The sequence below is a fragment of the Ambystoma mexicanum genome, chromosome 1p (assembly GCF_040938575.1).
Source record: "Ambystoma mexicanum isolate Mex_15411 chromosome 1p, UKY_AmexF1_1, whole genome shotgun sequence".
NCBI lineage: Eukaryota > Metazoa > Chordata > Amphibia > Caudata > Ambystomatidae > Ambystoma > Ambystoma mexicanum.
In genome coordinates, this window is record NC_090921.1 from 85,222,339 (window position 1) to 85,249,131 (window position 26,793).

A 26,793-nucleotide genomic window follows, 5' to 3' on the forward strand; every position below is an offset into this window, starting at 1 on the left:
AAGGACTTTGCAGTAAAGGACAACTTATTGTATTTCCAAGAACGATTATACCTGCCCAGCACAGATTTACAGAAAAAGGTGATCTCTTGTTATCACGAGTCTCTAATGGAAGGACATCCCGGTATGGCCCAAACCTCAGAAAAGATCAAGCGCTACTTCTGGTGGCCCTCTTAGAAAAAAGATATCAGAGACTTTATAATGTCCTGTGGAGTATGCGCCCAAAACAAGAGTCAAAAGGAAAGACCAGCCGGCCTCTTACGTCCTATTGACATCCCACCTCGCCCTTGGCATACGCTTTCTATGGACTTCATCACCGACCTACCTCCATGCTCCGGATACAATACGATCCTGGTAATCGTGGACTTATTCTCCAAGATGGCGCATTTCATTCCACTCAAAGGCTTGCCAACAGCAACAACTCTGGCCCGAGAATTTCTCGAAAACATTGTCCGACTGCACGGTTTTCCTTCAGTGCTAATTTCGGATCGAGGTAGTCAATTCATTTCTCATTTTTGGCGAAGTTGTTGTTGGTCGGCTCAAATTGATGTGAGATTATCGACCAGTCACCGCCCTCAAACCGACGGACAAACCGAGAGGACCAATCAAACTCTGGAACAGTATTTACGCTGCATGCTGCAACAAATTGAAAAAACTTGGAAAGATATCCTTTGGATAGCCGAATATGCCTACAACAACTCTGTCCACTCAGGAACTGGGAAAACCCCGTTTTTTCTTTTATACGGCTGTCACCCTCGAACCTCAGAGTTGGATCCACCCCAAGATCTTGGAACACCAGCGGTAGACTACCTGCACTCTACAATCACCCAAGCTTTTAAGGAAGCCGTTTCTCACCTTCAAAGGGCTAAGGAACAATACAAGAAAGGAGCAGATCAACATCGGAAGGAAGCCCCCCAATATCAAGTAGGAGATCAAGTCTGGTTATCCACCAAATATCTACCTCTAAAAGGACCACGCACATTCAACCCAAGATACCTTGGTCCCTATTCCATCACTACCATAGTAAACCCAGTAGCGGTCAAGTTGGACTTGCCCCCTCACATGAAGATACATCCGGTCTTCCACGTCTCTCTTTTAAAACCCGTGCAACCTCAAACCCGACTAACTAAATCCCCAAAACCTATCCTAGTTGATGGAGAACTCGAGTTTGAAGTCAAAAGCATCCTGGACTCCAAGATCTCCAAATCTAAGCTATTTTACCTAATTGACTGGAAAGGCTACGGCCCTCAAGAAAGATCCTGGGAACCTGGAGAATATGTCCACGCTCCTCGTCTAATCAAAAGATTTCATCAAACATTTCCTGACAAGCCAAAACCCCCGGGGAAGCCCGGTTTGGGAGGGGCCTTGAGGGGGGGGTACTGTCATGATCTCTGCTTCCAAAAGGCCAGGACTTACTCAACTCCCTTGGAAGCAGACCCATAACCCAGGTTCCGAGTGCCAGCCAGTCCCAATTGGGACCTTTTGGACCCTGTCCTGGCGCCAGTGGCGCCAGGCTCATAAATATGCCCAGTCCCAGCGCTGCAAGCGCCGGGCTCATAATGCTTGGGTGGACTTACCTGCAGCAGACCATGCTGCTTACTTACCTGCCAGTTGAACCCCTGATCCTCTTCTGTTTGGGACTACTTTTCCTGTTGGGTGGGGCAGGAGCCACTCCCTAGGTTCAGAACACTGGAACTCTTCTGGAAAGCAGGAACTCTTTTCTTACCTAGGCGTGGCTGTGGAAGGAGACACCTAAGCACTACAGGAGGCTATTTAAACCACACCCGATGGATGAATCTTGCTTTGCGTTATTCTGCATCCTCTGCAGCAGAACGCTCATCGTGTCTTCTGCATCTGATCCTGGGCCTAAAGGAAAAAGTCTTACCATCCTGAATCCAGCCTTCAGCAACATCTATAAAGACAAGAAAGAACAGGTTAGCACTACGGTCTTCAGTGACAGCGCACCTCTTACCTGGTCCATCGGCTGTCATCAAAGCCTCGCGCAGCATTCCTGCATCTGAAAGACAAAGGCTTACCTACTCTTCACGCGCTCCGGAGGTCATCGCACTGCATTCCGGCATCTGAAAGACAAAAGCTTACCAACTCTTCGCACGCTCCGGAGGCCTTCCGTGCTGCATCCCGCATCTGTAAGACAAAAGAAGGTGCGTTTAAAGACATTGGGTAACGTTCAATACTCACGTGCCATTACTCCATCCACGCCGAACTCAGTGGGCATTCCGGCATCCTTCAGCAGCTCCGAACTTGTACCTGCAAAATAAAAGGACAGTTAGTGCGCATCGTGAAGCAAGCAACAAGCGCTTACTTACGCGCTTCCAGGCGCTTCTATTCCGCATACGGGTCCATCCTCAACTCACTTCAGCCAGTCAACCGCCATCGCCGGAACCCTGCAAAATAGAGACAGCATTACAAAAGACTTTTAAAGACATTTGAAATATTCGGAACTCACCGTTCGTGAAGTAAACGACGGACAGCAGTCCTCTGAAGTCAAGAGGCCTGCGCTACCTATCCAGTGAAGAAACTGGTTACAGCACCCTGCCCCGAGGCAGATGGAGAGCTCGGCGTTCACTTACCTAAGGTGAGAGCGTTAACCTTTGGGGTTCAACAGGAGAGGAGAAAAGGAAAGAGATAGGGACACCCCAATAGCCCCAGTTCATTAATCCCATATTTTCTATCTGCAGACATCTTACTCTTCGAGTCAGGCATACAGTGCACAGAGGTCCAGCCCAGAGAGCCAACCGGGTGGTGGACATCACTTTTGAAGATACGGTAGTCGCCCAGTCAAGACCGGCGCCTCTGCGAGAATCAGGTGAGCGTTACACCATCCCATACTGTTGTGAGTGGGAGCAGGAGCTCCTCACATCTATGGGCTGCAGGAGCAGTCCACCTTCTGCCCCCCACCCTCCGTATGATGATGGTAAGCCTGAGGGCTTAAAAATCAGCACCCGACCGTCAGAAGCTAACCCTTTCATATTAGAAAATCTACGTTCCATATCAGCTCTGCACCACTGCTACTATTGTGGTTCCTGCATCTGGGGCCCCTTGGCTAACATCTGTGTAATATTCTGAACACACGGCTATTGAAACCGCGAGGCTCAAAACTCTAAGATGGCCGCCTGAGATCAAATCCGACCTACCCCCTGCATCTTGATCTCACTTACTTCCGATTGGGCAGGCTCCCTATCTTCAGCTACTAAGCCTATTGCGGGGCACCGGCAGGTGTCAGCCGTCCTCCAATGACGGCTCACAAAAAAAGCTCCTGACCGAGCCTGACACCATCCCATACCGTTGCGAGTGGGAGCAGGAGTGTCTCCCATCTATGGCTGCAGGAGCAGTTCACCTTATCCTCCCACCCTCCGTATGATGAAGATAAGCCTGAGGGCTTAAAAAGCAGCGTCTGACCGTCAGATGGTAACCCTTTCATATTTGAAAATCTACGTTCATATTAGCCCAGCACCACTACTACTATTGTGGTTCCTGCATCTGGGGCTATTTGGCTAATATTTGTTTAATATTCAGAACAAATGGCTATTGGAAACCGCAAGCCTCGAAACTCTAAGATGGCTGGCTGAGATCGAATCCGACCCACCCCCTGCATCTTGATCTCATTTGCCTCCGATTGGGCAGGCTCCCTGTCTTCAGCTACTAAGCCTATGGCAGGGCACTGGCAGACTTCAGCAAGCCCCCAACGAAGGCTCACAAAAAAGGCTCCTGACCGTGCCTGACTGAGCATGTCGAGCATTCCATGACCCTAAACTCTGTCATATTTTCGTGGAAAGCCTCTACCTTCCAACCCTCCAACCACCATAAGGTTACCTTAGGTAAGCCAATCTGTGTCTGCATTACTTTCAAATCAATATTGCCCAAACGTTAACCACAGCATTTTCTGCAACACAATACCTCCCCCACTAACCCAAGAGTCCTGTCTGCTCCGCCAATACACTGTCGTATGTAGTACTCGAGCTGTTGTAATTCTTGCACAATAACGTGGAATAATCCTGCCTTTCCATCTCCACCACGCCAGCTCCGATCGACTGAACTTATCGGACGATTGAGCAGCATCACTCGCCCAGGGACTCTGAGTCTCCAACTGCTACCCATTATGAACAGACTTTTGTGACTATACCAATGCGTCCCCCTCTTAGCAGCTTCTACTATATCTATACACTCGTATGCTTAGCATCATGACTTTCGCTTTCTAATTGAGCACTGTTACACCTCTGCCTTTGTATAACGTTAAAGCTACCCTGCACATACTATCTGCTTCAACGTATGCGTACACATTTCATCAGGTAACGCCTAAACTATGCCCGCTTGTCAAACAAGCCTCATAGCTCTCCTCTCTGGTGTATGCCTCCACATAGCCAACCTGAGAATTTAAAGGTTATTTTGTCGTCGCTTCTGCCTCTTTACTGGTACTGTGTGCCTATACCTTTAACTTCCCTTTCATTTACTGTCGCCTCCGACGTGTGCTGCATTACTTCGTATGCCTACTTCCACCTTTACTGTGTTATCCTTAACTGAAATACTTGTTCCATCATTAACTGAAATGTCTGTTGCCTTACATTGTATGTTTAATTAATGAGCTACCTTTACTTGAAGCATTGCCATATTCTGTTTACTTACTGTCGCCTCAACTAGAACCTCTCCATATTCTGTGTACCTACTGTTACCTCAACTAGCACCTCTCCGGTACCTACAGTGCCTCCTTGTAAGCGCCTGGCATGTGCACGCTCGGTTTCCGACTTGAGATGTCTTTGCGAGACACATGCTACCACAGTTAATTGTTTTTTACCTGTACCCATTGTTCCATGTAATATGTGCCTAATTAATCACTGTACTACCCTTAGGGCTCTCTCACATTTACGCACAGTGGACCTTCCTTCCTGTACTCAATCTCCTATTTTTGTATGTAAGTGAGATTACCTTATTCACATTAGCATACTCACGGACGAACTATGCCATAGTCAAGCACTAACTACGCCTTTGCTGCCTCACCCTATTAATCTATGGGGCCTGACTACCTGCAGCCTCAGTACACACAATAGCCTACCCACCCCCATGGTGATCTGTTGGAAAGAATCTTGCACTCACAGGATTATCCTCCACATCTTACTGATATGCATACTACACCGTATCTCCACTAGTGACACAATATACCCCGTCACTCATTTTCTGACTTTAGCCCAGCAGGACCCAGATACTCTGCACTACAAATTGAATCCCCACCCTCCCACGCTCGAGACAACACAAATGATCATGAATCTACCCTGCACTATCACTGATAGAAACAAACGACTGGGATCCCGTACCTCTACCAAACACTTTGCACAGCATAAAACCCCTACACATAATGACAGGACTGTAATACATTCCTGCACCTCACTAACCGGTACACCACAAACTCAGACACTCAAAGCCACTCTATCCCAACCAGAAGCCATCACTATAAAAGGAGCCCTTATTAATGCCCAATCTCTAGTTGCTCATGCCCTAGACATATCAGACCTCATTACTACTAATGAACTAGACTTTCTGGCCATCACAGAAACCTCGCTTCACCCATCTGCAGGTCCTGCTCTTCTTCTAGCTGTCCCTGACGAGTATAACATCATCAGATCCGACAGAACTACAAAGAGAGAAGGCGGGGTAGCTATCATTGCTAAAAATAGTCAACCCATTAGAGAAAGTGACAGCACCTCCTTCCCCTTGGGAGAACTCCTCTCAGTGAAAATTCCCACTCTCTTCTGAGCGAACACTCCTCATCCACATTTATTCATTTATTTATATTTATATAGCGCGCAAGCAGCCCAGAGGCATTGAGGTGCTGTTACTTGCAATAACTTGGTTACAGGGTACAGGCATGGTAGCGCTTGTTGACACATTATGAATACTACAAAACTTCATACTGTTGTTACAGATATGGCATTTGGTCATATATTACAACTTATATGATAGGTATTCGTGCTGGTGTGTCGGGCCTTATGTGAAGAGGGTCGTTTTCAGAGTTTTGCGGAAGGTGGTGAGGGAGGCCTCACCTCGGATAGTGGGAGGTAGGGTGTTCCAGTGAGTGGGTACGATATAAGGGAAGCTGGATCTGCCCGCTCTGACTCTTTTTACTAGTGGCACAGAGAGCATGTTGGTGTATGGTGATCTGGTTGGCCTGGTAGTGGAGACGGGGTGTATCCTTTGTGAGAGGTAGGCAGGAGCAGTGAGGTGAATGCACTTGTGGGTCCTTTATAGACCACCAGGCCAACTATCCTCCTTTGAGGAAGACATAAACGGCCTCCTCTCACTTAATACAAAACCTGGCTCACAAATCCTGCTCCTAGGCGACCTGAACCTCAGACTACACGATAACCTAGACTCCAATGCCCTAACCATCCAAAACACTATCTCAGAACTATGCTTCTTACTACGAATTTCTGACCCTACCCACTGTAAAGGCAGAGTCTTAGACTGGATAGCAGACCCTAACTGCAACACAGCCATTCTCTACAATACACCTTGCGCATGGTCAGACCATAATGTCATCTCCTTTGAAATCCACAATGCCAAACATGCAACGCCCAAGGATTTCCAAACCCCACCAGCCTTAACTAGAAATAACCTCATCTCCCTAGAAAGTATACTTCCACTGCTTCATGGAATCGTCCTCAAACTAAGATACCACCTCTATGGTAGATCTCTATAATCAGAACCTCCTTAAGGCACTTGACCAACTAGCCCCCCTCACATTAAGGAAAGCCAAGCCCTTAGATCATTTGAACAAGTAGTTCACTACTGAGCTAAAAACACTCTGCAACTAAAAGAGACGCAGAGTCGTCCTGGAAAAAAGCCCTTCAACGCAGAACAAGGATAAATTCCTAACTGCCTCAGCCATTTACAAAGCTGCCATTATAGCAACAAAAAGGGAAAACTACAACAATGGAATATCCAATGCCAAATCCAGCACCAAGGGGCTTTTCACCATTCCCAAAGAATTGGAATCTCCTATCACCCGTCCTGACTCCTGGAAGAAGGATACACAATGGTGCACCAACATCCAAAAAGCCCTACTCAATAAAATGTCATGACTCAAGCAAAAATAGATCTAAAAAGAAATAGCCTATTGACCACGGCCAAAACTAGCAAACTAGACAAGACACCTCCTAATCCAAGCCCCAAACCTACCGACTCAACCAATCAAAACAATGTTGAATTCACCCCTGTTACTATCAATGCTAGGTGGCTGACCTTCAGTATTAACGTCTTCAAGGCTAGAATGTAGCAATTCCCCCGACTTTCCCTCCAACTCCTCCTCCTCACCTGGTGACGTGGGTAAATCCGACTTCCTTCTTTGAAGTTTTTTGGGAGAGAGGCTTTTTCTTTTCATGCAGATAAGGTCTGCCTCGGAAAGAAGCCACCGTGACCCAGAGTCTGGGAATCACTGTGACCTCCCTCCGTGACAGCCAGCAGGGGAAAAAGCCTTTGGCAGAAAAAACCCCTGGTAGGAATGGAGTTGGTCGCTGAAGACTCTGCAAAAGAATGATGACTTGATGATAGGAAGCAGGCTGGTCAGGACCCGATGAATATAGCGTAGAAAGACTGCAGGATACTCCGTGAGCAGCAGAGTGAAAGCAAAGGGTAAACTCGGGCAGGACAAAAGTATCCAAAATATATCAGAGGAAAGGGCAACCGGGAAACAAAATGGATGAGATGAGCTGACAAAAAGGGAGGGCAGGAGCAAGGAAAATTTAACAACAACAACAGGCGAAACAAACGCCCAGAGAAAGATACTATGGAGCGCAAGCAACGGGGAGGAAAAATAATGTGTTGCAACACGCCGAGCCGCTGTAACGCCATCTAGTAAATACTATCCGGTGGCGGCCATCTTGGAAAAAACACTAGACCGCTGCCTGCACGTAGCAAATACGTGGTGGCACGGTCTAATGGTGGCCCAAACTCCACCTCTTCCACAACCGCCAGCGGTCAACGGTCGTGACAGTATGCCCCCTCCGAAGGGCATGGCCCCCGGGTTTACCCGGATGTAATCTGTGAAACTTGCGCAGTAAGCGGGGAGCATGAACATGAGAGAATGGTTCCCAGGTATCCTCAGATGACGGGTATCCTTTCCAGTGGACTAGATATTCAAGACGACCTCTGTAGTACCGGGAGTCGCGAATCTGAGAGACTTCGTATTCATCTGAGGATGGATTTGGTAAGGTCCATAATTTTGGGCGTTCCTGCTTCCTAACGTCCAGGAAATACGGGCGCAGCAGAGAGGAGTGAAACACAGGATGAATCCTTCTCAATGCCTTAGACAACTTCAGTCTGTATGCCACTGGATTAATCCTTGACTGTATCTCAAAAGGACCAATGAATCGAGGGGAGAGTTTTGAAGGATGAACCCAAAGAGGCAGGAACCTAGTGGATAACATGACTTTGGAGCCTTTACTCCACGCAGGTACAGGCTTTCGATGTTTATCCGCTTGCTCTTTGTAATGTCTGCTAGCTTCTAGAAGGCTATCTCTGGCGGTCTTTTGGGCTTCTTTGAGCTGTTCCAAGGTGGATTCAAGAGATGGAATCTTGGTGTCGTTCCAATAGGTAGGTATGAAGGTTTGTGGATGGTACCCGTAGGTGCAAAAAAAAGGGCTAATTCCGATAGCCGTATGTACCGAGTTATTGTAAGCAAACTCGGCAGTGGGGAGCAGGTCTACCCAGTTGTCCTGCTGTTGGTTGATAAAACACCTTAGATACTGTTCCAATGTCCCATTTAACCTTTCGGTTTGGCCATTAGACTGGGGATGGAATCCCAAGGACAGCGCTCTCTCAATACCCAACAAGCCACACATGGCAGTCCAAAATTTGGAAGTATATTGACTCCCTCGATCAGACACAATTTTCTGAGGGAGGCCATGCAGTCGAAAGATGTCTTTAAGGAATACCTCGGCCATCTCCGAAGCTGACGGTAGTTTGGCTAGAGGGGAAAAGTGAGCGAGTTTGGTGAAGGAATCCACGGTGACCATTATGCAGGTGTAACCCCGAGATGCTGGCAGATCTACGATAAAGTCAGTAGATATATGTTTCCAAGGACCAGAAGGGGCCTGGTCCTGTTGTAATAACCCCAACGGCCTTTGGTTTGAATGTTTACTTTGGAGACACTTCAAGCAGGCCTGTACATAAGACTGAGTGTCAGCTCTCATCTCGGGCCATATAAACGACCTCTGAAGCAATTCAAGGGTACCCCGCACTCCTCGATGACCAGCAGTTTTGGAGTCATGGCACCACTGAAGGACCCGTTGTCGAAGTGGTTTGGTGGAGACGAATAGTCTTCCGCCTATAAAATACAAGCCGTCCTTCTCCTCGACGGGCTGGTCTCCGAGGCCTCGAACTGGAATAGAAGTGGTGGCTTCTTTAACATCTTGCAAGAAAGAGGTCGTCACAGCTAGGATCTGAGTATATGGGAACATCAGCTCCTTCTTGTAAGCGGTGTCGACATCGTCTTGACGAGATAAGGCATTAGCAATCTGATTTTGAGAACCGGGAATAAAAGTGATGGAGAAGTCAAATTGCGCGAAGAAATTGGCCCACCTTGCTTGTCGCGTGTTATAACATTCCTGCTGTTTGAGAATTTGCAGATTCTTGTGATCCGTTCGTATCAAGAAGGGGTGATAGCTTCCTTGTAGTAAATGCCTCCACTCCAAGCATGCTAACTTCATAGCAAGCAGTTCTTTTTCAATGACCGAGTAATTGCGTTGGCTGGGACTCAGTGTTTTAGAAAAATATGCAATCGGATACTCCTGGTCTGGGTTGCCTTGAAGGAGAACAGCACCCACAGCAGCTGCCGAGGCATCAGTCTCTACTATAAAAGGCTGTATCTGATCGGGTTGACGTAATATCGGGGCCGAGCAGAATCTGTGTTTCAGATCAAGGAAACTGTCATTTGCTTCTTTGGACAAAACAAAGGGTCCGGAGGACTTCTTAAGCAGTGAGGTTATGGGAAGCGTGAGCCTGGAGAACTCGGGAATTAATTTTCGATAAAAATGTTCTAGATCCAAAAACCACTGGATGTCTTTCACTGAGGCAGGGACCGGCCAGGAGATAATGGCATCTACTTTTTTAGGGTCCATAATGATACCATCCTTGGACAGAATGAAACCCAGGTAAGACAAAGAAGATTGAGAGAAAGCACAATTTTCTGGCTTAATCAACAGATGGTGATGCTGAAGTCGGCGTAAGACTTCCTTGACATGTAAGTGGTGTTCCTCCTGATGGCGTGAGAAGACCAGAATGGCGTCGTGATAGACCAACGTAGTTTGGCCCAACAAATCAGCAAATAGCCTGTCCATAAACCGCTGGAAAACCGAGGGTGCATTTACCAGACCAAAAGGCATAACTTGGTACTCGAACAGGCTGTAGTTTGTGCGGAAGGCGGTCTTCCACTCATCTCCGGTTCTTATGCGGAGCAGATGATAGGCATTTCGTTAATCCAATTTCGTATTTATTGTCACTTTGTTCAACCCCCTATAGTCAATGCAGGGTCTCAGTTCTTTCGTCTCTCTTTTGGGAATAAAAACAATTTGTGGCTAAATGTCTGGCAGACGGACTGACACCGGAATCAAGGTTGGTACGTGTAAAGTGTGTTCCGTTCTTTTTGAATGAAATGATATGGTTACCTAATTCACGAATGACCAATGAAAATGTACTGTTGCGCCTGGGGAGCACGATATGGCATAGGGCATGTCGAGTGATAGGAAATGCAACACCCTATTCCCCACAGATACCGCTGGTGGCACTAGAAGGGGTAGACAAACAAGTCAGGTGGAGTGTGATAAGTTGGTGGGAGCACGTGGGAGTAGCTACAATGGGAGACATAGCAAAAGAGGGGAGGCCCACAGAGTTTGAGGAATTGATGGGTGAAACAGGGGTGCATCGGGGCAACATATCACGTACCACATACTCCCGGCTCTTGAATAGCGTCAGGTGCAGGTGGCCAGAGACCGAGTTGCCCCTACAGCTCGATGAGGGTATAGAGAGATTCTATGATGTGTCGGATGGAGGGCACGAAGTCTCACGTATATATGAGCTATAGAGCTCTAGGGTTGGAAATGAAATGTGGAGAAGGGCGACGGGGTACCACAAAAAGGTGTCGAGGAATACGCAACTTCAACAGATCCAATTGTACGTTACACACAGAGCATACTCGACCCCGAACATAATAGCCAAGTTCAACGAAGACACAGTACAAACATGCCCAAAGTCCTGGGAGGTAAATGCAGATCAGGTACATATGTTCTGGGCGTGTGCAGAGATTGGCAGATTTTGGGGAGAATTAGTCCAGACAATGGCAAAAGCAGAGATTACCCTGGAAGTGGGATCGCCTAAGGCTTTTCTGTTAGGAGGGTTCCCGAGACCTAAAAGAACGAAACAGGTGAGCAAACTCAAGGATCTGCATATATACTTGCAAAACGCAGAATAGCGATGGGATGGAAAGCACGCGCGCGACCGGCAGTGGAATAATGGTGTAGAGATTTGTTAACATGGGCTAATGCAGAGTAGGTGGTGTGTCAAGAAGCGAGAGATAGAAACGCGGAACAAGAGGAGGGGGCATTGGAGGCTTGGAGGCAAATGGTAGCTGATCTGGCCATCTTGGTACGGGTGCTCAGAAATTGTAATAGACCTTTAGACGGAGGATATTGTTGCGAGAAGAGTGACTGATTGAGAATGAGAGGCATGACAAGATGGGAGCGACGTGGGCCGGGATGGGAGGGGGGAATTTTGGGCAGGAGAAAACAGTCATTTAACCGAATGTGTAATGGGTGTACTGATCCACAGTTGTAAAGTGGAATGTTTATTTGTATAAACCCAATAAAAATGGTTTAAAAAAAATTAGAACAAAATAATACATGATGTAGCTTCCCTGGTCTGTGACTATCTATTGACGTATCCCAACTCGGGCAAAATAACGAAGTAGCACGTCACGCACCTGTTTGGTGGATGTTCCCTGCAAAGGAAAAGCCTACGGGTATCTGGTGGTATAGTCTACCACGACTAACAGGAACCGATATCCGCTACTGTTAGGTTCTAGTGGCCCCACAATGTCCATCCCTATCCTTTGGAATGGTTCCTTTATGAGGGTCATCCTTTGTAGGGGGGCTTTACGGGGTATGTGCGTACTGGCTTTCTGACAGGTGGGGCACTCTTCACAATGCTTGGTTACCTCTGCGTAAATCCCTGGCCAATAGAAATTTTGTAAGAGTCTTTTCAGGGTCATGTTCTCGGCCAGGTGACCCCCGGTTTTGTGGTCATGGGCTAACTGGACCAGGCTCCTCCTGTAAGACTGGGGAACCAACAGCTGTTATTTTTCGGTTTTGTCTGCCCCCAACGTTACTCGGTACAGCAAGCCCTGGTGATCCTTGAAGTATGGTGGAGAGTGGCTATGAGGGCCTTGTTCCTGTGCTTGCTCCCATGCCTGTTTGACGGTATCATCCATCACGGTTTTGGTGCGAAACGAAGGTAAATGATCCTCGAGCCTCCAATCCACTAGATCTATCTCTCCGGGCTCTTCTTTCCAGGCTACCTTCAATTCCCTTTTCTTGGACCTGGACAGGCGGGCCTTTGAGGCGGGTGCTGCCTTAATTTCAACACTCGAAAAGGGGGCTTCCTGTAACCACTGTGAAAACCCTGGAAGGTCAGTCACCAGCAGAACAGGGGCCGGAAGGAAAGGAATAACAGCGGCCCTTTTAGGTATCATAGTCTCCTTTATGCCCAATGTGATGCCCGGGACGGGTATTCTTTAATGTCCCTTGCACACACTTTACTGATATCTTCCCATTCTCTGTATTCCTCCGTTTACTTACTTTTGGCTCTATCAATCATAGCCGGAGCCGGGCGTCCATCGACTATAATTTCTATGACATACGATAGTCGTCTCCAACGATATTCTTGGGTCTGTTAGGCCCCGATCTCCATGGGTTCTGTCTTGGCCTTCCGTGGACAGAAGCGTGCAATGTGGCCCCATTCTCCACACTCGAAGCACTGTGGTGGTTGAGATCTAGTGATGCCCCCTCTAGTTGATGTCCGGACTTCGGCCTGTGGTCTTGGCTTGGTTGATATCGCCCGTGACGGAAAATTGGGGAGGTCTGAGGGTTCGTTACCCATTGTTTCCGAAGTTACTGTAAACGTTTTTGGTATTTCTGCCTTCTTGTGGGCTGTAGCCGGTTACATGTCTTTGCATTGAAAGATGTACATTGAGGTGATGTTACATCAAAACTTTTTTATTGAAAGAGGTTTCATCCAATTGCCATACATAAAGTTGAAAGTGTTTATACATCAAAACCCTTTCATCGAATAGCTTTTCGCTATATAAACACTTTACATTTTGTGCATAGAAAGTCGCTGAAACATGCATAACGTTATTACGTTACAGGGAGCTGTCCAGCACTGAAGTCGAGTACAAAAAGTAACAATCTAATCCAGCACTGGACAGATCCCTGTAACTTGTGTAGTGTCAGCGAGTGCACTTGATACTTTTATTTTCCCAACACCCCAAAATAAAAGTCCACATTGCTGAAATACACAAGTCAGAGGGAGCTGTCCAGTGCTGAAATCAACTCAATACAGTTACAATGTATTTCAGCACTGGACAGCTCCCTCTAACCATTCCATACTGTTGTGAGTGGGAGCAGGAGCTCCTCACATCTATGGGCTGCAGGAGCAGTCCACCTTCTCCCCCCCACCCTCCGTATGATGAAGGTAAGCCTGAGGGCTTAAAAAGCAGCGCCCGATCGTCAGAAGCTAACCCTTTTATATTACAAAATCTACGTTCCATATCAGCTCTGCACCACTGCTACTATTGTGGTTCCTGCATCTGGGGCTGTTTGGCTAATATCTGTGTAATATTCAGAACAAATGGCTATTGGAAACCGCAAGCCTCGAAACTCTAAGATGGCCGGCTGAGATCGAATCCGACCCACCCCCTGCATCTTGATCTCATTTGCCTCCGATTGGGCAGGCTCCCTGTCTTCAGCTACTAAGCCTATGGCAGGGCACCGGCAGACTTCAGCAGGCCCCCAACGAAGGCTCACAAAAAAGGCTCCTGACCGTGCCTGACGGAGCATGTCGAGCATTCCATGACCCTAAACTCTGTCATATTTTCGTGGAAAGCCTCTACCTTCCAACCCTCCACCCACCATAAGGTTACCTTAGGTAAGCCAATCTGTGTCTGCATTACTTTCAAATCAATATTGCCCAAACGTTAACCACATCATTTTCTGCAACACAATACCTCCCCCACTGACCCAAGAGTCCTGTCTGCTCCGCCAATACACTGTCGTATGTAGCACTCGAGCTGTTGATCGCTACGCATTCCTCAGTAATTCTTGCACAATAACGTGGAATAATCCTGCCTTTCCATCTCCTCCACGCCAGCTGACTCGACTGAACTTATCAGACTATTGAGCAGCATCGCTCGCCCAGGGACTCTTGAGTCTCCAACTGCTACCCATTATGAACAGACTTTTGTGACTATACCAATGCGTCCCCCTCTTAGCAGCTTCTACTATATCTATACACTCGTATGCTTAGCATCATGATTTTCGCTTTCTAATTGAGCACTGTTACACCTCTGCCTTTGTATAACGTTAAAGCTACCCTGCACATACTATCTGCTTCAACGTATGCGTACACATTTCATCAGATAACGCATAAACTATGCCTGCTTGTCAAACAAGCCTCATAGCTCTCCTCTCTGGTGTATGCCTCCACATAGCCAACCTGAGAATTTAAAGGTTATTTTGTCGTCGCATCTGCCTCTTTACTGGTACTGTGTGCCTATACCTTTAACTTCCCTCTCATTTACTGTCGCCTCCGACGTGTGCTGCATTACTTCGAATGCCTACTTCCACCTTTGCTGTGTTATCATTAACTGAAATACTGGTTCCATCATTAACTGAAATGTTTGTTGCCTTACATTGCATGTTTAATTAATGAGCTACCTTTACTTGAAGCATTGCCATATTCTGTTTACTTACTGTCGCCTCAACTAGAACCTCTCCATATTCTGTGTACCTACTCTTACCTCAACTAGCACCTCTCCGGTACCTACAGTGCCTCCTTGTAAGCGCCTGGCATGTGCACGCTCGGTTTCCGACTTGAGATGTCTTTGCGAGACACATGCTACCACAGTTAATTGTTTTTTACCTGTACCCATTGTTCCATGTAATATGTGCCTAATTAATCACTGTACTACCCTTAGGGCTCTCTCACATTTACGCACAGTGGACCTTCCTTCCTGTCCTCAATCTCCTATTTTTGTATGTAAGTGAGATTACCTTATTCACATTAGCATAATCACGGACGAACTATGCCATAGTCAAGCACTAACTACGCCTTTGCTGCCTCACCCTATTAATCTATGGGGCCTGACTGCCTGCAGCCTCAGTACACACAATAGCCTACCCACCCCCATGGTGATCTGTTGGAAAGAATTTTGCACTCACAGGATTATCCTCCACATCTTGCTGATATGCATACTACACCGTATCTCCACTAGTGACACAATATACCCCGTCACTCATTTTCTGACTTTAGCCCAGCAGGACCCAGATACTCTGCACCACGAATTGAATCCCCACTCTCCCACGCTCGAGACAACACAAATGATCATGAATCTACCCTGCACTATCACTGATAGAAACAAACGACTGGGATCTCGTACCTCTACCAAACACTTTGCACAGCATAAAACCCCTACACATAATGACAGGACTGTAATACATTCCTGCACCTCACTACCCGGTACACCACAAACTCAGACACTCAAAGCCACTCTATCCCAACCAGAAGCCATCACTATAAAAGGAGCCCTTATTAATGCCCAATCTCTAGTTGCTCATGCCCTAGACATATCAGACCTCATTACTACTAATGAACTAGACTTTCTGGCCATCACAGAAATCTAGCTTCACCCAGCTGCAGGTCCTGCTCTTCTTCTAGCTGTCCCTGACGAGTATAACATCATCAGATCCGACAGAACTACAAAGAGAGGAGGCGGGGTAGCTATCATTGCTAAAAATAGTCAACCCATTAGAGAAAGTGACAGCACCTCCTTCCCCTTGGGAGAACTCCTCTCAGTGAAAATTCCCACTCTCTTCTGAGCGAACACCCCTCATCCACATGTATTTATTTATTTATTTATATTTATATAGCACGCAAGCAGCCCAGGGGCATTGAGGCGCTGTTACTTGCAATAACTTGTTTACAGGGTACAGGCATGATAGCGGTTGTTGACACATTATGAATACTACAAAACTTCATACTGTTGTTACAGATATTGCATTTGGTCATATATTACAACTTATATGATAGGTATTCGTGCTGGTGTGTCGGGCCTTATGTGAAGAGGGTAGTTTTCAGAGTTTTGCGGAAGGTGATGAGGGAGGCCTCACCTCGGATAGTGGGAGGTAGGGCGTTCCAGTGAGTGGGTGCGAGATAAGGGAAGCTGGATCCGCCCCCTCTGACTCTTTTTACTAGTGGCACAGAGAGCATGTTGGTGTATGGTGATCTGGTTGGCCTGGTAGTGGAGACGGGGTGTATCCTTTGTGAGAGGTAGGCAGGAGCAGTGAGGTGAATGCACTTGTGGGTCCTTTATAGACCAACAGGCCAACTATCCTCCTTTGAGGAAGACATAAACAACCTCCTCTCACTTAATACAAAACCTGGCTCACAAATCCTGCTCCTAGGCGACCTGAACTGCAGAATACACGATAACCTAGACTCCAATGCACTAACCATCCAAAACACTATCTCAGAACTACGCTTCTCACTACGAATTTCTGACCCTACCCACTGTAAAGGCAGAGTCTTGGACTGGATAGCAGACTGTTGTATATGGCTTACCTGAGTAAGCAGGAATGTTGTGATGCAATGTGGAGTGTTGATGGCTGAGTGTTGGAATGTATGAGTGAAGGTTCTAGCCCAGGTCAGTTGGTGAGCTCTCTGCCTGGGTGATGGGCTGCCGGTGTTTCTATGTCCTTAATGTAACTTATAAGCAACCTGAATGACTGCCTGTAAAGATACTATGAAACAGTTAATAAACATGGCGAGTCAATCTAAGATGTCTGGAAGTTGCATCATAACAATGGCGACGAGTCGGTCTTGAACAGGAACCTACGTGATGGACAATCTGCTGCGGGGGGGTGCAGAAGGACAGGAAAGAGGACACACTGCCCCCAAAGATTACCAAGTAAGGCCCATCATCCAGGGTTTATAGAGGGGGAGGTAGAGAGAACAGAGTCCAGGTGTTGTCAAGGCATGCGCCAGAGTCCACGTGTTGACAAGGCAAGTGCCCCATTCTGGAGTAATAGGCTGCTCATCAACCAAGGAGAGCTTACTCCTCGGGCTAAAAAAGGAAGCTGTCCCATACCGTGGTGAAAGGGAGGGTGATTGGAGACACACAAAGTCGTATGATGTCTGCCTTGGTATGTTGGACTGCAGGAAATGCGTCCCGTCCCCGTGAAGCATATGCTGGACTGCAGGAAATGCGTCCCGTCCCCGTGAAGCATTGGGTGCAACGGTGAACTGTTTAAGTGATGGACATGGACCGTCTGGTAGTGCTCCTAATTGATTACAATCTCCCAGCGATATGTGTACTAAGAAGGCGTTGCTGCCTAGTTTGTTGCCTGTTGACATTTGGAGTGTCGTGAGGAGGAAACAGTATTAGCTGTAACGTGGTTGTGCAACGTGATGTTCCCGTTATGGTAGCATGCAGACTCTTTTTTTTCTTATTGACAGCGCCGTGAGCTCCCATGCAAAGGTGGCGGTTGGACTGGCAGAGCTCTTAGAGGTGCGGCAGGCGAACTGGAAATGATGACGTAGGTGTCCTGCAGGAGGTGTTGGCGATCATTCCGAACGCTGTCTGTGTCAGAACTCTACTACGGCGCTTTTGCTGTGTGAGGCTGCTGCTGTTGACTTGGAAGAGTTCGAACAAAGAACCTCAAGACGCTGGTGAACGTGACCAGGAAGTGTCAAACGTGTGTTACTGAATAATATGTTCCCGAGTGCTGTCGCGCTCACTAGTGGGGAATGCGCACAAAGGAGCTGAGTCTTGCGTGAAGGAGCCGAGACCTTCTTGTCTGGAGGGGATTATCAGGAGCAAGTATTTAACAGGATGACACGAAGGATTACCCCTGTGTATAATTGATTTTGGCAGATGAATTTTGTTGTACAGCGTGGTCGGATCAGCTGTAAAGCGGGTGCAAAAGTTTCTTACGGCACGGAACACATACGTGTTGTGTGGAACCTGTAACAGTGATGAGGAGACCATAATACGGCGCGGGACATTTCGGTATTGGGCCTCATTACGACCCAGGCGGTAAGTTACCGCCTGGGCCGTGACTTTACCACCATGGCGTAAACTACGTTTACGCCATGGTGGTTGGCGGACTTACCGCCCCATTCCGAGGTCGGCGGGGCGGTAAGTCCCCAATCCCCATTTACCCTTCCCCATTCCCATTTTTGCCCCATAGGGCATAATGGGAGTGGGGAAGGCGTTAATTACGCCACCGTAAATTACGGTGGCGTAATTAACACCAAGTTCCCTTACCGCCATGGCTTTTTACACCCGCTAGAAGCAGGTGTAAAATCCGCCATGGCGGAAAGGGAACTCGTGATTGGCGGTAAGGGGTCGGCGCAGCTAACGATGGCGCTAACCCCTTACCGCCAGGGTCGTAATGAGGCCCATTGTGTGGAACTTGGCAAGATGGTGACTTTTGCATACAGACCAACTTATATATATCCTTTAATGATATTGTTCATGTGTGTTGGATTGTTAAAATCTGAGGATTTACGGATGCATAGGAGATGACATAGAGGTTTTGTTTGTAAGGAAATGCATTACGGTTTAGCACCTCAAGTATGGGTATGTGAGTTTGCTGCATGGAACATGAATGTGGGTGGTGCGGATTTGTATGAAGACTAGTTTAACCTCTTGAGGAATTGCAGCATTAAGGTCGTTTTTGAAACGACATGGACTTTTAGTAATTGCAATCTTGGGTATGTCGGGTTTGTTATTGCATGGTATTGCTTGATATAGAGGTCAAGTCTTAACTATCTTGAGGGAGGCTTTGCAGGTCACATTGCAAGAATCTTTGCGTGGACATTTTAGTTCGGTTCTACAAGTTTGGATTGTGGCATATTAGAGTGTCATGGCGTGAGTATTCCATGATAATTGTTTAGTATTTATCAATGGGTATGCTATGGTAGGGGGTCAGCCATCCATGTTTTAAATGTGGATATGCAGTCTGGGTGGTAGTGCCCCCAGCTTTTTATGGTATGGATGTGGATATTACGGGGGTAGCGCCTCATATGTGTTTGGATATTACGGGGGTAGCGCCTCCTATGTGTGAGTATGAGCTTGGGTGGTTTGTAGTGCAAATCAACATGTTTGTTGCGTATGAGGGTAGCACCTTCAGTACAGTATGGTCGGGATTGGAGGAGAAGACTTGTATGGATCAGCATCGTGTGTTTGTTTGTGGTGGTAGCGCCACTAGTTCAGTTGTGGTGTGATTGCGATGGCAGTCATGCATGGTAAAATTACGTATGCTTGTGTGTGGCGGTAGCGCCGCCAGTTCAGTCAGGATGTGACTGTGTTTGTAGACATGCAAGGTTAGTAGCTATAATTGCTGGGCAGTAGCGCCCTAGTCGGTCGGGGTGTGATTGTTACCACAGTCATGCATGGTTTATAGCTACTATCGCTGGGTGGTAGCGCCCCCTGCTAGTCGGGTGTGACTGTGATTATAGTCATGCATGGGTAAAGAGGTATGTGTGCGGGTGGTAGCGCCCCCGGTTTATGTGTAAGGGCTTGTCTGCGGTGATGGGCATTGAAGGTCACACATGTACTTCTATCGTGTGGATAAGTGCCACAAGTGTTTTATTCTTTGGCATGCAGGCGGTTGTTCTTGGCCGCACTGTGTGCTCATTTATGACTCGTTCCACCTTTCAGGGTTCTGAATGTGCTACCGATACTTAGTTGTGGGTCTCGGTGTGCCTGGCCAGTGCACTGGGAATATGTTTAGTGGCAGAGCGTGTGAACACATGTTGTGTGCCAGCCCTGGTCACCCGAGTCGGTGTGGATGAGGTGTGTAGTGTGAGTGGAGGTGTGTCCCGTGGTGTTGTGTATGTTGTGAGTCTGTGCAAGGAGGGGAGGTGTGTTGTGTAGTGCTTGGTGTGTTCTGTGTGTTATTGTAAGGGGGGGCGATGTGTTGTATATGGCTTACCAGAGTAAGCAGGAATGTTATGATGCAATGTGGAGTGTTGATGTCTGAGTGTTGGAATGTGTGAGTGATGGTTCTAGCCCAGGTCAGTTGGTGAGCTCTCTGCCTGGGTGATGGGCTTCCGGTGTTTCTATGTCCTTAATGTAACTTATAAGCAACCTAAATGACTGCCTGTAAAGATACTATGAAACAGTTAATAAACATGGCGAGTCAATCTAAGATGTCTGGAAGTTGCATCATAACACAGACCTTAACTGCAACACAGCCATTCTCTACAATACGCCTTGCGCATGGTCAGACCATAATGTCATCTCCTTCGAAATCCACGATGCCAAACATACAACGCCCAAGGATTTCCAAACCCCACCAGCCTTAACTAGAAATAACCTCCTCATCTCCCTAGAAAGTATACTTCCACTGCTCCATGTAATCGTCCTCAAACTAAGATACCACCTCTATGGTAGATCTCTATAATCAGAACCTCCTTAAGGCACTTGACCAACTAGCCCCCCTCAAATTAAGGAAAGCCAAGCCCTTAGATCATTTGAACAAGTGGTTCACTACTGAGCTAAAAACACTGCAAAACTAAAAGAGACGCAGAGTCGTCCTGGAAAAAAAGCCCTTCAACGCAGAACAAGGATAAATTCCCAACTGCCTCAGCCATTTACAAAGCTACCATTACAGCAACAAAAATGGAAAACTACAACAATAGAATATCCAATGCCAAATCCAGCACCAAGGGGCTTTTCACCATTCCCAAAGAATTGGAATCTCCTATCACCCGTCCTGACTCCTGGAAGAAGGATACACAATGGTGCACCAACATCCAAAAAGCCCTACTCAATAAAATGTCACTACTCAAGCAAAAATAGAACTAAAAAGAAATAGCCTATTGACCACGGCCAAAACTAGCAAACTAGACAAGACATCTCCTAATCCAAGCCCCAAACCTACCGATTCAACCAATCAAAACAATGTTGAATTCACCCCTGTTACTTACTATCAATGCTAGGTGGCTGACCTTCAGTATTAACGTCTTCAAGGCTAGAATGTAGCAATTCCCCCGACTTTCCCTCCAACTCCTCCTCCTCACCTGGTGACGTGGGTAAATACGACTTCCTTCTTTGAATTTTTTTGGGAGAGAGGCTTTTTCTTTTCATGCAGATAAGGTCTGCCTCGGAAAGAAGCCACTGTGACCCAGAGACTGGGAATCACCGTGACCTCCCTCCGTGACAGCCAGCAGGGGAAAAAGCCTTTGGCAGAAAAAAACCATGGTAGGAATGGAGTTGGACGCTGAAGACTCTGCAACAGAATGATGACTCGATGATAGGAAGCAGGCTGGTCAGGACCCGATGAATATAGCGTAGAAAGACTGCAGGATACTCCGTGAGCAGCAGAGTGAAAGCAAAGGGTAAACTCGGGCAGGACAAAAGTATCCAAAATATATCAGAGGAAAGGGCAAGCGGGAAACAAAATGGATGAGATGAGCTGACAAAAAGGGAGGGCAGGAGCAAGGAAATTTTAACAACAACAACAGGCGAAACAAACGCCCAGAGAAAGATACTATGGAGCGCAAGCAACGGGGAGGAAAAACAATTTGTTGCAACGCACCGAGCCGCCGTAACGCCGTCTAGTAAATACTATCCGGTGGTGCCCATCTTGGAAAAAACACTAGACCGCTGCCTGCACGTAGCGAATACGTGGCGGCACGCTCTAATGGCGGCCCAACCTTCACCTCTTCCACAACCGCCAGCGGTCAACGGTCGTGACAGTTACTAACGCAGAGGTCGAGGCCATCATAAGAAGTCTCAAGCCTTCCAGGTGCCAAGGAGACATTTGCCCTGCCTCCATCATAAAAGAAGGTGCCAAGAATCTGCACCTTTTATCACCTCCTTCATTAACGCCTCTTTCGCATCCTGCACAGTTCACAAAAACCTCAAAGACGCTTGGGTCATGCCCCTTGTCAAAAAGCCTAATTTGGATCCTAATTTCCCAACAAATTTCAGACCTACCACCACAGTGCCCTTCCTCTTAAAATCCTAGATAAGGCTGCATATGTCCAGATTCAACATCATCTCGAGGATAACAATCTCCTGAGCCTCAGTGAATCTGTCTTCAGACCGAGGCATGGGACATAAACTGACTGCCCTCTTGAACCTGAAAATACAAATCGATGAGGCAAGGGACAGCCGGAAGCCTGCTCTTCTCCTCCTACTTGACCTGTTGGCAGTGTTTGACTTAGTCGACCACCACATCCTAACCAACCATCTCACCACAACCGCCTACTTCTCTACTAATACAGCAGCTTGGGCAACTCCATCCTGATGGATAGATCCATGAGAGTCTTCTCCACAATCGCTTCAGCTGACCCTTCCCCATAACATGTGGAGTCCAGCAAGCGTCCTGTGTTTCTCCATCATTGGATCTTTCATAGATTCAGATGCTTGAATATTTCCCGTCGTCAGATTGGGAATCCTCAGTGATTTAAATAATATTTAAACATTTTAAACATTTTAAATATAGCCATTATTTCCATAGAAATATGATTGTAAATAGCCCATTATGGTCTATGACCCATCCACTTGTGTAGCCCCTCCACCTCACTTTGGTCCTTTATGGTCCTAACCAATGAGGTGGCAGGGTTTAAGTTCCGCCCCAGTCAGCCATCTTCAGATTTTTCACTGCAGTCTAACAGACAGAGGGAATCCTCCAGCTCTCTGAGCTTTTTGTATATTTATTTCCCATTAGGTATATTTGTTTTACACAAATTACATCTTTTTGAGATCTACTGTTCAAGAGCTTTCTGCTCTGTGTTTCTGGGCTCAGAAAACACTTTATTTCATCAAAATATCGTCGAGTGAAATCCTCTTCAGAACATGGCTGAACTTCCAACTGCCAGGATGCCTTCCCTATTCAGGGACTGCACGAGGTGCATGAAGAAACTTGTCTACATGAAGGATCCTCATGAACAATGCATCTACTGTTTGTATCCTCATGATATAAATAAATGTGACATTTGCAGGACTTTTTCCAACAAGACCCTGCAGGATAGACACAGAAGACATCTCCTCCATTTAGAAGTCAAAGGTCCATCTTCTGACGAAGAATCTGCCAAGACAGCTCCTGTGCATTCTTCTAAACCATCTGAGACACACATTTCTAGGAGAAGGGCCTCTTCAGTGGAAAGGAGTGTCTCACTTTCTCACAAAAGTAAAAAGAAGGTGGAAATACCCCCTTTGAAATCTGGGGATCACAAAAAAAAGGCATCCTGAAGAAAAAACCACCTCCAAAGGTAAGGAGGCATTTTCAAAAAACCTGCGGGGTGGGGCAATCGTCAATGGATTAGCCGCCTACGAGCCATCATAGTAATAGAGGCCCATCGACGACCAAGCTGTTGAGGAAACCCGTAGCGTCCACGTCAACGACATTTCAAACCTCCTCATCGACGACCAAATCCTTGTAGTCGAAATCAGCCTCCATGAAACATTCGTCGACAAAGGAGTCCCATCACTCGTCCACGAATCTCTCGTCCACCAAGATCCCGTCAACGGATAAACACACTCACCCGTCAACGAAGTTATCGTCCACAAAGCCATCGTCGACAAAGTCATTATCGTCCACGAAACCACCGTCGACGAAGCCCACAACTCCTTCTTCCACAGAGAAGCCAAAACCCAAAACAAACACGACAGACACCACTGTTACACCATCCAATGAAAAAACAGTGCTCCCTTGATCAGATGAACCGATAGGAGCACAACTTTCTCCTTTGGGAGAGAAGACAGAACTATCAGACATCATTCTTCAGAAGGAGTTTTCAGACACAGAATTTGTTGGCGGGCAACCTTGCCTCACCCCCAAGGAACATAGTCCTCCCTGGCAACCAACTGTGGAGGAACCTGCCGATACTTATGATCCAGTCCTCATAGAGTCGATGCAAAGGATCATTGAAGAATTCAACAGACGTCAAGCGGAAAAAGAATAAGTCATCCATAACAAAAGAGTTAACACCTCCTCAGAGCATCTCACCTCGGCATAGCACACCTAGAGAGTCTCCTTCCTGGAGCAGGCCACTTAAAAGGGCACATTCACCTAAGCCTCCTCGCAGATCCAGGGGCAGAACGCTCAGTGCTTCACCGACAAGGGTCCCAGCTCCTAGATTATCACCTAGGCCAAGGTCACCTGTTCAAGACCCTACTATTGTGCCTTCAACCACATCAGACTGGCAAGAGGATCCTTTCCAAGAATTTTCTGACCCAGAGGAAGGGGTGATTACTCATGAGCCTGACACTCAGAGTGAATGGGACGATTACATAGTTAAAAAACCCTGTAAGAAAGACTTGCCAGGAGATTCTTCACCACCAGACGATTTGCTATCTTTTCATACCATTATTGGCAAAGCTGCAGACTTGTTCAAGCTTCAAGTCACATCTGAAGATAAAAAGTCAGTGCTTTATGAGCACAAGGATAAACGCAGAAGGACAGTCATGACCATTCCTCTTCTTGATACCATATGGGAATCTGGGTCAAAGATATTGGCTACGCCTTTATCTACTCCCGCTCTGGTTTCAAGAACGGAAAAGAAATACAAAGCTCCTGACACGGTGCCACTTTGTCTAAGCGGACACACCAAGCCAGATTCTGTCATCACGGTGGCAGTGAGAAAATAGTTGGCCAATCCTGCATCGCCCTTATCAGCACCTCCTGACAAGGAAGGACGTAAATTAGAGGCCATGGGAAGGAAGGTATCCTCGTCAGCCTCTCTCACCATCAAAGCGGGTAATGCACTAGCCATGACAGCGTGTTTTGACCGCAAGCTATGGTTGCGTATGTCTAAACTAACCAGACATTTACCAGCGGATCTCCAGGAAGAAGCCAGATCAATCATAGCAGGCAGGGAAGCTACCTCAGAACATATGATTGACGCAGCAGTGGACGTGGCGGAATCAGGTTTCAGACAAATGACTCACGGAACGGTACTGAGGAGACAGGCCTGGATGAAAGCTACAAATTTCAGACCGGAGGTCCAAGCTCAAATATTGGACATGCCCTTCGATGGGCAAGCCTTATTTGGTAAAAAGATCGATGATCACTGTTAGGGAGAATTCTCATTTCATGGCTAATTTCCCTTACCTATAGAGTCCCCCAGCAGCTTTGCTGGATTTGAAGGGTTTGCTATGTGTGTTCTAGGCTATTTTTGTGTTTAATGCCTATGGGATCTTTTCTCTCACCCATAGGAACCATCTTTATGCACATGTGTCACACAGCACCCTCCCTGCCGTGACACAGGGATGTCGTAGCGACCCCCAAACATAGACTCCATACCCTGGGACTGACTACTGTCTTCCAGGGCATGTAAAGTCCCCATTGACTTTATTAGTCGATTTTTATGAACTTAACCAGTATACCCCATCTTAATATGGAAGTACTGGAAGGGGTTAATAGTTTTCCCCCTATGTTCATTTTCGAGAGGGTACCTTAAAGTCCCCCTCTACAAAGTTTCTGGCTGGTGGCAGTGGTTACTACCTTTTATATTCAACCGCAAATATTTCTCTATGGGTTTTTCCCATTGTTCGAGGCTACCACTTTTACTGACAGCCTCTAACATATCGCCGGTCTTTTTTTTAAATTAACTTTACTCCGGTAGGTTTTATTCGCCAGAACTTTGATAAAACTTCCTTCTCGAGTCTTACTCCATTTTCCTAACCCAGGTCAGGGATCCTTTGTTCGTCCTTTTGGCGGGCTTCTGCAAAGAAGCCCTCCTTTCGGCATCACTGAGTCTGGGGTGGGTCTGTTGTTTGGGAGGGGGAGTACAACCCCCGGACAGAGTTGCCACCGCAACTCAGGTCGCACTCTAACCTGATAGGCTGGAGGGTCTCCCGCCAAAATGACCACTCCACTGTGTGAGTGACAGCTAGGCTGTATGAATGGGTCTCTTTCGGCATAAAAGCAGGGTCCTGAGGACTGGAAGAGCAAGACGTTGCCGCTGGAACTATGGAACCGAAGGGAAGAGAAGCCAGAGACATCTTCAACATCTACATTACCGGTGAAGCACTGCCGGATCGTCTCACCACTTTTCTTCCACACGACCAGAAGAGATCTTCAGCGGAGGATCCTCCTTCCCTTGAACTGGTGGGGTCAACCAGTTCACCTATCGCATCCTCGGACCTGCCTTGGTCGACTCGACAGTGCCCCGCACTTGAAGACCGGACAGCCAGACAGCCTTCGACCCGGACCGCGATTAAAAGGAGCGTACCTTTTAAACTTCGTTTGGCTGCACCGCGGCTGTTTTCATCCCTGGGAAGTGCAGCGACTCGAACCTTCCTCCACGACAAGACCCTCTATTTCTCTGTTGGTACACCTCGACCTGCAGGAACTACCAGGAACAATCGCCACCGCAGGAGCCATTTCTCCACGTTTAAGGTACATTGTTCCACCAGGGCGCCCTTTCTCTGTGGTAGCCCTAAAGGTGTTTTAAATCCTTTAACTACTTGTAGGGTCGGCAGCACTCTCTCTTAACATT

General features: G+C 47.2%; 1 protein-coding gene across 3 annotated transcripts in view; it reads left to right on the forward strand.

Moving 5' to 3' along the window:
- The window catches only part of INCA1 (inhibitor of CDK, cyclin A1 interacting protein 1), a 1,084,285-nt gene that overhangs the window by 701,382 nt on the left and 356,110 nt on the right, over positions 1–26,793 (forward strand). The window contains exon 1 of one of the 3 annotated variants that reach the window (XM_069606309.1): positions 3,714–3,836. The exons of 1 other annotated variant lie outside the window; for it this stretch is intronic. The gene's annotated coding sequence lies outside the window, so the exon portion shown is untranslated. Of the gene's footprint in view, positions 1–3,713; positions 3,837–14,073; positions 14,206–26,793 lie in introns of those variants that run through there. One more of the 3 variants, XM_069607005.1, reaches the window with a different exon arrangement.